The sequence below is a fragment of the Glycine max genome, chromosome 4 (assembly GCF_000004515.6).
Source record: "Glycine max cultivar Williams 82 chromosome 4, Glycine_max_v4.0, whole genome shotgun sequence".
NCBI lineage: Eukaryota > Viridiplantae > Streptophyta > Magnoliopsida > Fabales > Fabaceae > Glycine > Glycine max.
Window position 1 is genome coordinate 10,419,133 of NC_016091.4, and position 12,910 is coordinate 10,432,042.

General features: G+C 35.1%; 1 pseudogene; it reads left to right on the forward strand.

Moving 5' to 3' along the window:
* The first annotated feature begins 238 nt into the window (after nucleotides 1-238).
* LOC100781331 (linoleate 9S-lipoxygenase-4-like) lies at nucleotides 239-7,856 on the forward strand (annotated as a pseudogene).
* The last annotated feature ends 5,054 nt before the right edge of the window (nucleotides 7,857-12,910 follow it).

A 12,910-nucleotide genomic window follows, 5' to 3' on the forward strand; every position in this document is an offset into this window, starting at 1 on the left:
TTGAATGATTGTCTTCAACTATAATTATTTTTACTTGCATCTTTTACTTTGAGAATTGCATCCTGTAGCTTATTTAGAGATGCATTTAATTTGTGTTAAATTATTGAAGGTACTGCATCTTAGAGTCTATTTTAAGCAATTTCAATTAGCTTGCTCCGACCAAAAACTAAAAACCAAAGTTTGGATAAGAATGTAATCTATGTTTACACATTTGATGTATGTAAAATCAAAGAACAATATGCCAATAAGATTTGTGTTGAGTAACCTGATTGCAAAAGCAGTGTGGACAGCAAGGTCAATGTCTGGAGCTAACAAGAAGATGATTGAGGCACTAGCTGCTAGGAAGAAGGAAGAGTATCTGAAGAAGGAAGAGTGCCTGCAACAATTTAAGATGAACTGCCATAAGTTCCATTTTCAAAGCTTTCATCCAATATATGCATGTTTTCAATAATGCAATTAGTAAACCCATGACACAAACCAATCATATAATAACCAATCACATATGATTGGTTTGTGTACACTCTATTTAGTTTCAATGTTTTATTGTAAATAGAAATGTAGTATTGATTTGCTCCATTTTATGGACTGATATTAAATGTCCATTAAATATTAATGAATTTGAATTATGTGTATGAGTTATGTAAATGTATCTAGCAAAATCAAATATATAAATAGAAAATTACATTAGACGATGTTAATCAATTCTCCTTCATCATGATCATTACGATTAGCATGAACGTCGTTAGCTTCTTCTTCTCCGACAACGTTAGGAGTGATTTGTGCAGTTAAAGGACTAACATAGGTGTCCATGTATGAATCATCATCTTCTACATTAACATCAATTGTTTTGCCCTGGAGAACCACGGCCCACCTTTCATCACAAGGGTCTTGCACGCAAAATACTTGTCTAGCTTGTTCTGCCATGATGAAAGGATCATTGTGGTAACCAAGTTTCTTTAGGTCTACCAACGTAAATCCTATATCATTGGTGCGCACACCAGTGTTGTTGCCAACCCATTTACATTTGAAAACCCATATAGTAAATTTCACATAGTTAGGCTCCCAAATTTCATCAATGAACCCAAAGTAAGGGATGAAAGCTACACAGGGATTAGCGTCATTCACACTTGCAAAGTGTTGAGATTCAGCCCTTAGGGTGACCCCGCTGTTCTGCATTGTACTTTTGTCATCTTGTGCTTTTGTGTAAAATGAATACTTGTTTATGTCGTATCCTTGCCAAGTTATAACATTTCTTTTAGGCCCATATGCTAGCTTTCTTAATGTTTCTGAAGCATTCTCATCTGCAAAGATTGTATCTTTAAACCAATCACAGAAAGTCTTGTTATGCTTTCTCAACACCCAATTCTTTGAAATTTTTGGATTATTCTGTTTGACTAAAGCTTCATGCTTAAGTATGTATGGCAAAACTTCATTACTGTTGTTCAAGACATACAAGTGAGCATGTAACAAATCTTCTACACTTGGAGTGATCACATGCAGTCCTCTTGAACCCTTACCACCTACTATGTCATCATGCCGAGACTCAGGAAGGCCAACAGGTTTAGCCTTCTGAATGTATTCTGAACAAAATTCAATGGCTTTTTCTGCAATGTACCTCTCAACAATAGATGCTTCTGGATGATATAGATTATTTGTATACCTTTTAAGATCTTTATGAATCGCTCAACCGGGTACATCCACCGTAGATAAACAGGACCACAACATTTGATTTCTCTGACCAGATGCACAATCAAGTGAATCATGATGTCAAAGAAAGAAGGGGGAAAATACATCTCCAACTGGCATAGTATAATTGCGGCCTCATTTTCCAGCTCATCAAACTTGACAGAATCAATGACTTTGCTACATATAGCATGGATGAAAAAGCACAAGCGAGTTATGGTTAACCTGACTTTGTTTGGCAAGATGTCTCGTATAGCCACAACTAACAATTGTTGCATGAGCACGTGACAATCGTGAGACTTTAACCCTACAAGCTTAAGCTTATTCAACTGCACAAGACTCTTAATATTTGAAGAGTATCCTTGTGGAACCTTCACCCGATGAAGACACTGACAAAAACTTATCTTCTCCTTTTTGGACAAAGTATGACAAGCTGGGGGCAAGTAAATTTTCTTCCCATCAGGCCTTGGATGCAACTGTGATCATATCCCCATATCAGCTAGATCTTGACGGGTATTCAAGCCATCCTTCATCTTGCCTTGAATGTTAAGGAGCGTCCCAATCACAATGCCACAAACATTTTTCTCCACATGCATAACATCAATACAATGTCTAATGTCTAGATCAGCCCAATACGGAAGATCAAAGAAAATGGACCTCTTCTTCCATATGCAACTCTTACTTTTATCCTTCTTTTAGGTCTTTCCAAATACAGTATTCAGGTGTTGAGCCTGCTGATATACCTACTCACCAGTCAATGGTATCGGCGCAATATCATGCTCTTGACTTCCATTAAAAGCTTTTTTCAATTGTCTGTAAGGATGATTGGGTGTTCGAAAATGGCAATGCCTACTGTAGACTATTTTTCTTCCATGTTTTAGTTGTATGTAGCTTGTATTTTCTTCATAGATGGGGCATGCATGATGACCCTTAACATTGTAACCGTTGAGATTCCCATATGCTAGAAAGTCATTAATGGTACAAAAAAGCATTGCACGCATTTGAAACGTCTCCTTGCGAAACGCATCAAACACTACAACCCCCTCGTCCCACAACTTTTTGAGGTCTTCAACCAACGGACTTAGATAAACATCAATGTCATTTCCTTGTTGGAGATTTCATCAGAATTGCTTTCCTCTTCATCCTTCACTTTGTACCATGAAGTCCCACAGATAGGGCATTTGGACATTTCTTGGAATTCATGCTTGTACAGTATGCAATCATTGGGGCAAACATGAATCTTCTGATAGTCCATACCCATCGGACACAGTATCTTTTTTGCCTTATAGTAAGTTTTAGGCAACGTGTTGTCCTCTGGAAGCAGATTATGCACTACCTCAAGCAGTGAGGAAAAACTTTTATCACTCCACCCATACCTCGCCTTCACATTAACCAGACTTAACACTGCAGACAATAGGGTTAACGAATTCTTGCACCCCGTATACAAAGGCGTCTTTGAATCACTATGCAATCCTTCATACATAGGGGCGTGTGCTTGCTGAAAAGACTCTTGTCCAAGGTCATGAATCATGTCCTCCAAGCGATCTCCCATTTCTACATCAAACGGTTCAGATTGGGACCCACTCTGCATGTTTGTCACTTCACCATGCCATATCCACGTCGTGTAATTCTTCTTAATCCCATCACACAATAGATGCTCCCGTATGTCGTCCAGTAGTTGTCGTCTTCCGTTCAAACAGTTGATGCAAGGACAATAATATTTTCCTTCTTCATTCGGTCGACCTTTTTCTGAAACAAATTGCAAGAACTGCTCGATGTCATCCTTATATGTTGGGCTACTTTGATTCATCTAAACAATTCCGTGCATGAAAATCTCACTTTTTTATTTATAGGTGTGGCCCTATCCCATTTAGGAAAACTGTCTTTTATGTTAGTTTCACACGTCAAGGTTACCATTATTTTAAAAAATTTGACTAAATTTCGACAGCATTTTGCATTGGTCTCCAAGTACATGACATGACATCGGTGAAATTAATTTCCCAATAATCAAGTATGCACTCAGAGAACAAGTTGAAATGCATTGTACCGAAATATCATCAAATTAATCAAAATAATAATAACCTTAACGCATGAATCTAACATAAAAATAGCAATCTCCCCAAACGGTCCAAACGGACAATTCAAGACTAAATATAATGGCTAATGCAAACTGTCCGCAAGAATCATTGCATTCAGTCTCAAACGGGAATCTAAGGTTCACTCAGCATGAACAACAGTTGTTTATATAGCAAATTATATTGATGACGTACAACAACATACAAATATCAACATCAACAGTTGTGAGACTAGTCATAATAATACAAGCAAAAGCAAGATGGTAAACAAGATCTAAATATCGTTATAAAGTTATAATAATACAAGCAAAAGCAAGATGCTAACCAACATCCAATGTTAGGATCCTATGCCGTATGAGACTAGTCCCACATTAGAAGTATGGGATTCTAGTGTGGGTAGTAAAAGAGAAATCCCTCCCACTGGTAGTGAGAAGGTGGTCTCCAAAAACTCTCTTGGCAACTAATAGGTTCATTTGTCAGATCTGCAACAAGGGATTTGAAAGAGACCACAATCACCATGGAAGCTGAAGCAGAGATCAAGCAACGAGATTCTAAATGGTTCCCGTAGCTCACACATTCTTAACAAAGTTATTTTTTGAATTTAAGTTTCTAATGTTGATAGAACCTTAACCAACTTGATAAATAGTAGCACACACATGTGTGTACATTTTATGGCCATTCCATGGGGTCCATTATAGGTTAGAGAATAGAGATTGTTCGAACATTTATCTGCCTTCCTCTTACTATCTAAGGGTAAACTGGGCCTTGCTATGCTAATTATTATTTATTTCCTGTTATTTTGGAACGAGTGAATTAAGTGGAAGAGGACTAGTGGGGGTAGATAATGAGTAGTTCCACTTTTCGGGAATGATGGTAAAAGTGGACAGAAAGAAAACTACAAAAGAAAAATCAGCGGTCAACCACGAGAAAAAAAAAAAAAGAAAGCTGGCCATCCATTGAAATTGAATGTTAAGAAAATGAGAAGGATTGCATTACTAATATATACTTCATTATCTGTCAAAGGTTGGCATTCCCAATGGTGGAGGGACCTTAGGAATCTAAACCAGCAAAATGACTTTAGCATATAATTCCTTGGATACAACATGTATACTGGTGTATAATATGAATGTTTATTACACATGGGTTATGCCTTTCTTGAATTCGAGGAGAGATCTGAGCTCTGGGAGGGAGGAGGAAGGAGTAGAGATAGTGAGCAAAAGAAGAGACAACAACAACGACAAGAATGAAGTTGGGTGGGGAATTCATCGGAGTCAATGTGGTCGGAAACAGAAACAGAGACAGAGACACCTTAATTATTATTCATCTACAGAGGAACCCTAGGGGTAGGAGGTTAACATCAACATTGGTATAGAGAATGGAGAGTATAGTATAGTAGGGTTTGGTTATTTATATAGAGAAATGAAATGAGAATGGAGAGTGTTGGTTAGTGGGGGCAAGGGAGTAAGTACAGTCTGTAAAGGACAAGCCCTTCATCCTCTCCTCTCCCCAATTTCATTCACTACTATGTCGTTTGGGTGTTCCTACTACTACTGCTACTACCTTGATGATGGATAGATAGACTTCTCTCTCTCTCTCTCTCTCTCTCTAATTGATTATGCTAGAGTGGACAATGAGTAAGAAAATAAGAGCATGTCTGGTAGAGGGAAAGGAGTGGGAGGGTGCAAATAGAATGATGCACCCACTATTCCTAATTTCCATTCTCACATGGGATGGGGTTTCTATCTTCTACCATTGATTTGAATGATCAATCATCTCATTCTCCCTCAACGGATCCTTCATCTACATTGCTACCACTTACTTAATAAAGAAAATGACAGTGATATATGTTTGGGTACAATAGTTTATAAAACAATAATTAGTTATCAACATTTGTGGTTCTAAATAATAAGGAGTTAAACAGGTTTAAATTCAAGATAAATAACACAAATATTGAGAAAATTTTAGGTCCATTATTTATTCAAGTTTTAGGAATAAAAAAGATATTAAAAGAATTTTTCCTCCATAATTACATTTTTTTAATGAAACTAAATCATATTTTATTTCCTAATAAAATCATTTGACTTTTTTCTTTACTAATTGTTTGACTTTTTATATCATGCATTCATGTGTAATAAACATTCATATTATATCAAATCAAAATTGAGAAAGTTATTCTGAAAGTTGAAAATTGCTAGTTGAAAACTGAAAAACATATTAAATTATAAGTGCTCCATAAAACTAATTCTTGAAGTAGTTGTAAAAGTGTAAAATGATATAAAAATAATAAAATTATGATTTATTTTAAATAGATAATAAAAAAATTGAACAAATGTATTGAGAATAAAAATGGAAGAAAATATAAAAAAGTTAAAAGTTAGAAGCTAGGATTTTAAAAAATACTATTCCAAGTAGTATTTTAAAAAACATTAAAAACTATTAAGAAGCTATTAAAAAAACTTACTTACCAAACAGTTAAATAAGTTTTTCAACTAAAAAAAAAACTTAAAGGTAACTAAAATACTTTGTTCAACATAGCCTTATATTATTAGGTTAGTTAGAAGAAGTTGAGCAAAATAAAAATTAGGTTAATAAGAATATTAGCTCGGTTAATTTAATGACTCAATAATTACTTATTAATTTATTATCTTTTCCTAGTATGTAAGTCACTTATATACCTACCTTCTCTAGTCTTTGGCTTGTTTGCCAAATTTTATAAAGTTACACTTTTAATTAGTTATTATAAAATGTAAATTTTATCAATTTAGTTATTAAAATAAATCAAGGTTTTTACCTGTTATGGACCAAGGCTTGTTATGGACCAATTCTTAAGGCCTGACCTAGCCTATTTCAAAGCCCAGGCTAGTCTGATAAGCCAGAAATTAACTCTGTCACCTCATTCTCAGTCTCGCCAACGAACGAATAACAGTCCCAAATTTTCCATCAATCTAATTCTATATTAATTATTATTTTTTTTATTTCTAGCCATGATTGTTTCTATTTGTTTGGATTCAGCTCTAGTCTTTTGTGTTGGAAACAGTTTCTTGTTCCGATTCAGCTCTAGTTTTGTGTTTGACAGTAAATTAAAAAGAAAAGAAATCACAAAGTGCATACAATGGGGGAACACATGAATGCATGATATAAAAAGTCATCAATGGCATAAGAAGAAAAAAGGCTTCAGGCTTGATATAACTCTTGTGCTAATCAATGTTATTTGGGTGCTTTTAATTCAGAGGAGTTGTTGTTAAGGATCCATCTGCTCCCCATGGAGTTCGACTTTTGATCAAGGACTATCCTTATGCTTCTGATGGGCTAGAGATATGGGATGCTATCAAGTCTTGGGTGGAAGAATATGTCTCATTCTACTACAAGTTAGATGAGGAACTTCAAAAAGACCCCGAGCTCCAAGCTTGGTGGAAAGAACTTGTAGAGGTGGGTCATGGGGATTTGAAGGATAAGCCATGGTGGCAAAAGATGCAAACTCGTGAAGAGTTGGTTGAAGCTTACGCTACCCTCATATGGATTGCTTCAGCTCTTCATGTTGTTGTTAACTTTGGACAGTATCCACCATATGGAGGTTTAATCCTGAATAGGCCAACTATTAGCAGGAGATTCATGCCTGAGAAAGGGTCTCCTAAATATGATGCGTTGGCTAAGAACCATGAGAAGGAGTTTTTGAAGACTATTACTGGCAAGAAAGAGACCCTCATTGACCTTACAATTATAGAAATTTTATCAAGGCACGCATCTGATGAGTTCTACCTTGGGCAGAGAGATGGTGGTGACTACTGGACTTCTAATGCCGGTCCATTAAAGACCTTTAAGAGGTTTGGAAAGAATCATGAAGAGATTGAAAAGAAACTTATATAGAAGAACAATGATGAGACATTGAGAAACCACTATGGGCCGGCTAAAATGCCTTACACTTTGCTCTATCCTTCTAGTGAGGAGGGATTGACTTTCAGAGGAATTCCCAACAGTATCTCTATCTAAGGGCTCTATGGTTGCTGAAGTACTGTCCTTGGCTTTAAATAAATGTGAAATAGAAGGAATCTAATTCCTTCATCAGTTGTGTATGTTTAAGTTATGTATTTGGAGTGGCTGAATGTACTTGTATTGCCATATATCTTATTTTGGGATAACTGAAGGACCCTAATTAGTAAAACCAACTCTATTCAGTGACTGATAAAACAACAACAACCAAGCCTTTTCCCACTAGGTGGAGTTCACTACATGAATCAGACAATGCCATAATGTTCCATTGTATCTCTAAATCTTTTTTAATTCTTTTGCTTATGGTTTTTCTTAGTCTCCCTCTGCCTCTAGTGACTAGGCTATCCTCCATCTGATCTACTCTCCTTACTAAGGCTTATAAGATCATCCTCACACGTGCTCAACCCTCTAAGGCAAGAATCTACCATCTTTTTTACAACAGGTGCTACCCTAACTTTTTACCCAATGCATTCATTTGTGTGTGTGTGTGTCTGTGTATTAGCTATCGAGTTTACGCCATATAGAGGGCAGCAGTGTGTCAAATAGTGGTGAAGACAAAAGATAACAGAGAGAGACAGAAAGACAGAGAAAGAGCAGTAGTGTGTCACACAACATTTTAGTCGTCTTTCTAAAAGCTATACTTCAGGTGAACATGCTTCTATTTCTTTTAAGAATTGAATTCTATTTGAATGTAAATGTTTCCACTTAAAATACGTATCTCTGCATGCAACAAATAGTTGGACTTCTAAAGGATATTGAACCTACAAACTAGTTAGTCAGCATGATGAGAAAGAGTCAAGCATTTTCTCTACATTTCTTTAGTATTCATCAATTAACTACAACTCTAATATACACAATTGACCAAAAGACTCAAGCAATTGACCAGAGGAACAAAAGCAACAAAGTAGGTAGCCTTACGGGAGTTATTGCTACAGCAATTACATCAAAACATTCAAACATTGCAGCAACACCAGCAATCAATGCATTGCAGTTCACACACGTAAACTAGTATCAAAGATTCAAAAATTGAAGAAATGGGATACCTGAAAATTGCCCAAGAAACTAGAAAAAGCAACGTAGACAATATATGGACCAGCTTTCTGCTCAAACCCTGCCCAATCAATTTTCACTAACCCAATCAGTCACATCATACCTAACCACTATTTACAACATTGAACAAAAAAGTACAGGACAAATTAGTAAACTATATTACTTTTACACACATTTGTATAACTGATATATCTTTTTTATTTCTCGATCTCTAAAATCAAAATGCTTATGATACTTCCAAAACATTTACATTGTAAATGTATTATACTTTTCTTTCAATTTTTTTCATTTATGCCAGATTAATCAAACAGACATCCCCTCAAAATTTTATTATTAGGCCAGTGACAGGGATTGTGTAGTTGTTAAGCATCTTTTAGTAAACACTGCATTTTATAATATGTACATCATATATATAGGTGGGAATTTTATAATCCTCTTAACAGAGACAAACTTCAACATGTTTGCTAACTAAACTACAAATGAAAAAGAGACCAAGCTTACCTCGAACCCAAACAATGACAATGACAATGAGATCTAACAAAATGACACGAAACTGGAAGCTTTCCTCGTACCTCAATCAGCAATACTGCAACTGAAGATGTATTATTATTATTATTATTATTATCATCAATAAAACATGAACACCCACTCAAACTTAGCATACTTCTACCAACATGCAATAACCACATCACTCCTTCCAAACTTAGCATCCTTCTAACATCCTGCACACAGGTACAACAACCCACAAAGAACACAAAGTTGGCCTATATACCTCACGGAGAAAGCTTTGAGCTTTGAGCACCCACGAGTGTTTCAACACCCTAGTACCTAGCGAAGGATTGTATGTAGGGTTTTCTTCAAGCCACAATTGCCAAAACCGATGTTACCATATTCATCTTAACATCATGTTAACATGGGTTTTTTAAATAACCGATGTTAACATGAAGTAGTTAACATCGGTTTTGCTAAAACCGATGTTAAGTAACTCCATTTAATTATAAAAATGCCATCGTGTTTTCGTTAACATCGGTTTTTGCAATAACCGATGTTAATGGAGCGATGTAGAAAACCTTTTTTTAGTAGTGACTCTAGGTTATTAGAGAAAAACCAAACTAGGTGGTTCTCATAACACTGAAATAAATCGTACTTCATGAGTTGAAGAAAGTTATACACACATTAGCATGCACACACAACATATTACTGGTAAAATAGAAAGAAAAACACACATTGCAATTCTTCAGACTACATTCAAAAAACACTCTTGAGTCTCTTGACAATATTGTAGCCAAATTTATCCCTATATGCTTAGTTCTATGTAAAATAGAAAGGAATACCTTAAAACTTGATGGTAGCAATCATTGTCTTCTCTTCTTCAAAGACAATTGGAGGACCTGTTTAACAATCCTTATATAAGGTAAATGTGCTACAACTAGAATTAAGAGAGTTATTAAATAGCCTTTATAATAAGCAAAAATAATTACATTTGACTGAAATATTGAAATGCTCAAATTTAAATTAGCACTATATTAATCTTCTCTCTCATTTGATAATAATAATAATAATAATAATAAAAATAAATAAATAAATAAAATCCTTTCGCATTGATTTTTATAACAGAAAACATGGGATAAAATAACACATCTATTTTTTTAAAAAAGAAGTACAAACCGGAAAATCCAACTGCTTAAGAAGCATTGCTGCATCAAGTCTCACTTGTATTGATTCAAAATCTGAAAATAGCTTCCCCTCGTCAGAGAGAAAAATGTCAAGGGAGGTAGGATACAGCAAAATAATAACTTAACAATTAAATAAGATGTTGTTTATTTTACATGCCCAAAATAATTTCAGAAAGGAATAGATAAAGAAATCCATAGTGTCCCCTTACTTGCATTTTGGCCCATGGTTCATGTCCAAATAGTCACACACATGTATAAGAACTATACCTTCAAGTTTTTTACTACAACAGCTATTGCTTCTACAGAAGCTTGCTTACAATCCGGGAATGAAGAATCTCCATATGCCTGATAAAGAGGGAGGAAAATCTAACTGCATCTGCATAGGCCTCTGACTTGACTGCATCTGCACAACCTTGAAAGATGTTTGCCTGCAAAATTCAAATCACAATAATCACACATGCATTTTGCAGTGTTCATTTAGGATCTTACCAGTGGTTACACTGAGACTCGCAGCCAATGATTGAATTATAAGCTCAAACACCTGTCCAATTAGTGTTAGCCACAACAGCTGAATACAACACAACATATAATTTCAATTTTATAGCTTATATTTTTTTTTATTTAAGCTAAGAAAACCTCATATCAATACATCTTTAGTTTTTGTGCAAGTATATGTTATGGTTTCTATATTCATATTTCCTGTAATTTGGTTTGCATTCTTAGTTCGTTGCTTAATTTCTATACCAGATATTTGTGGTCAGCTCCAGGTTGTAGATCAGTTTCCACTGCGTAGATGGAAAATAACCAATAAGCACACAAACACAGGTATATGTCATGCCATAAAGGAATACACATATATTAAAGAGTGAGAGAGTTACTATTTCCAGATCAAGGTAAGCCAAGGAGACCAAAAAGCCGGGACCTACATGTGAAAGGAACTTTTTCCACCCAGTTTTTTGTATCATCATTAATGCACCAATATTAAAAATGTATATATCAGATACATCAAGCTAATTAATTAGAGTCACCCTATACGTAAGTGCCCCAAAAAAATGTGACTTGAGAACTTATATGTAAAAATCACAACTTAAATGAACTTCTTCAGAACAAAAGTTAAATACATGAATAATTGATCTAAATTTTGTATAAAAAAATTAAAAATAAAGAGAAAGAAGGAGAAGGACCTCATGATTTGAGTAGTCATCCTGATGAGATGGTGTAGGAAGGTTATTAGAGGGTGTTACATTGACGGCTGCTATGCGGTTGCTACCTCCATTAACCCCCTTTGGTTGCTGTTGTGCAAGCTAGCTAGTCATCCTTCTATCAGTGTGGCGTGTGCAGTGCAAAGGTGATTGAATGAATCAAAGTATGCTTATAAGTGGACTTATTTATGGTCAATAGTGATGACCCCTACTACTTCTTTGGCGTTCAAACAAGTTAGTGTTCCATCTTCATGCCTCTTTCAAAGAGCTAGCTAATATCCATGTCCTAGTCTTCAATGTAAGCATACTATGTATTGCAAGCATGAGTCAAAGGACATTTTAATCTTTTTCACCTTAATTGATAGTTATGTTAATTATTTAAAGAAAAAAAATCTTGAAAAAGGTAATGTAATGCTTAGAACACTAGTTGAGATTCGAATCTGTTATTCTTTTTCTTTTCGTGTAGAATCAGGTACTTAGATATTAGATAAATTATTTAATTAATCTAAGTTTATATGGATAAAACTATTGGAGTACAAGTGTGAGGTGAAGTCTCACATCGGGTAGAAGTAGAAAGGTTGAGCACCATATAAGAGAGGAGAAAATCCATAAACCCAAGCCTTAAGATTTTGGATTAGAGTATGGTATCAGGTTCACTTATGTGGCGGCTCGTGGTCCACATGTGTAAATCTTTCCGGTGTTTTCTCCCCTCGAATCTCCCCAACATAAAACCACCCTAAACAAAAAAAAAATTATTCTTTTTTGTTGATTCATTCAACTGAATAAAATAATTTGATAAAAGGACCAAAACGAATTAAAATTATAAAAGAGATAAAAAAAAAAGGACCAAAACGAATTAAAACTATAAAAGAGATTAAAAAAAAGTTAAAAGTTCGTATTGACTTTAGAATATAAACATTTTGATTTTTATTCTAACCTCTTTTTCTTTCGAGCATTTAAACAAAATGAAAGAAAATTACGTAATATATATAATATTGGATTTTGAGGGCGAGCCCTAGTGCAGCGGTAAAGTTGTGCCTTGGTGACTTATTGGTCATGGGTTCGAATCCGGAAACAGCCTCTTTGCATATGCAAGGGTAAGGCTGCGTACAACATCCCTCCCCCATACCTTCGCATAGCGAAGAGCCTCTGGACAATGAGGTACGCTAGTTTTTTATATAATATTGGATTTTGACTTTTCATTTTCTAATCTCTTTTTCTATCTATGCGGAAT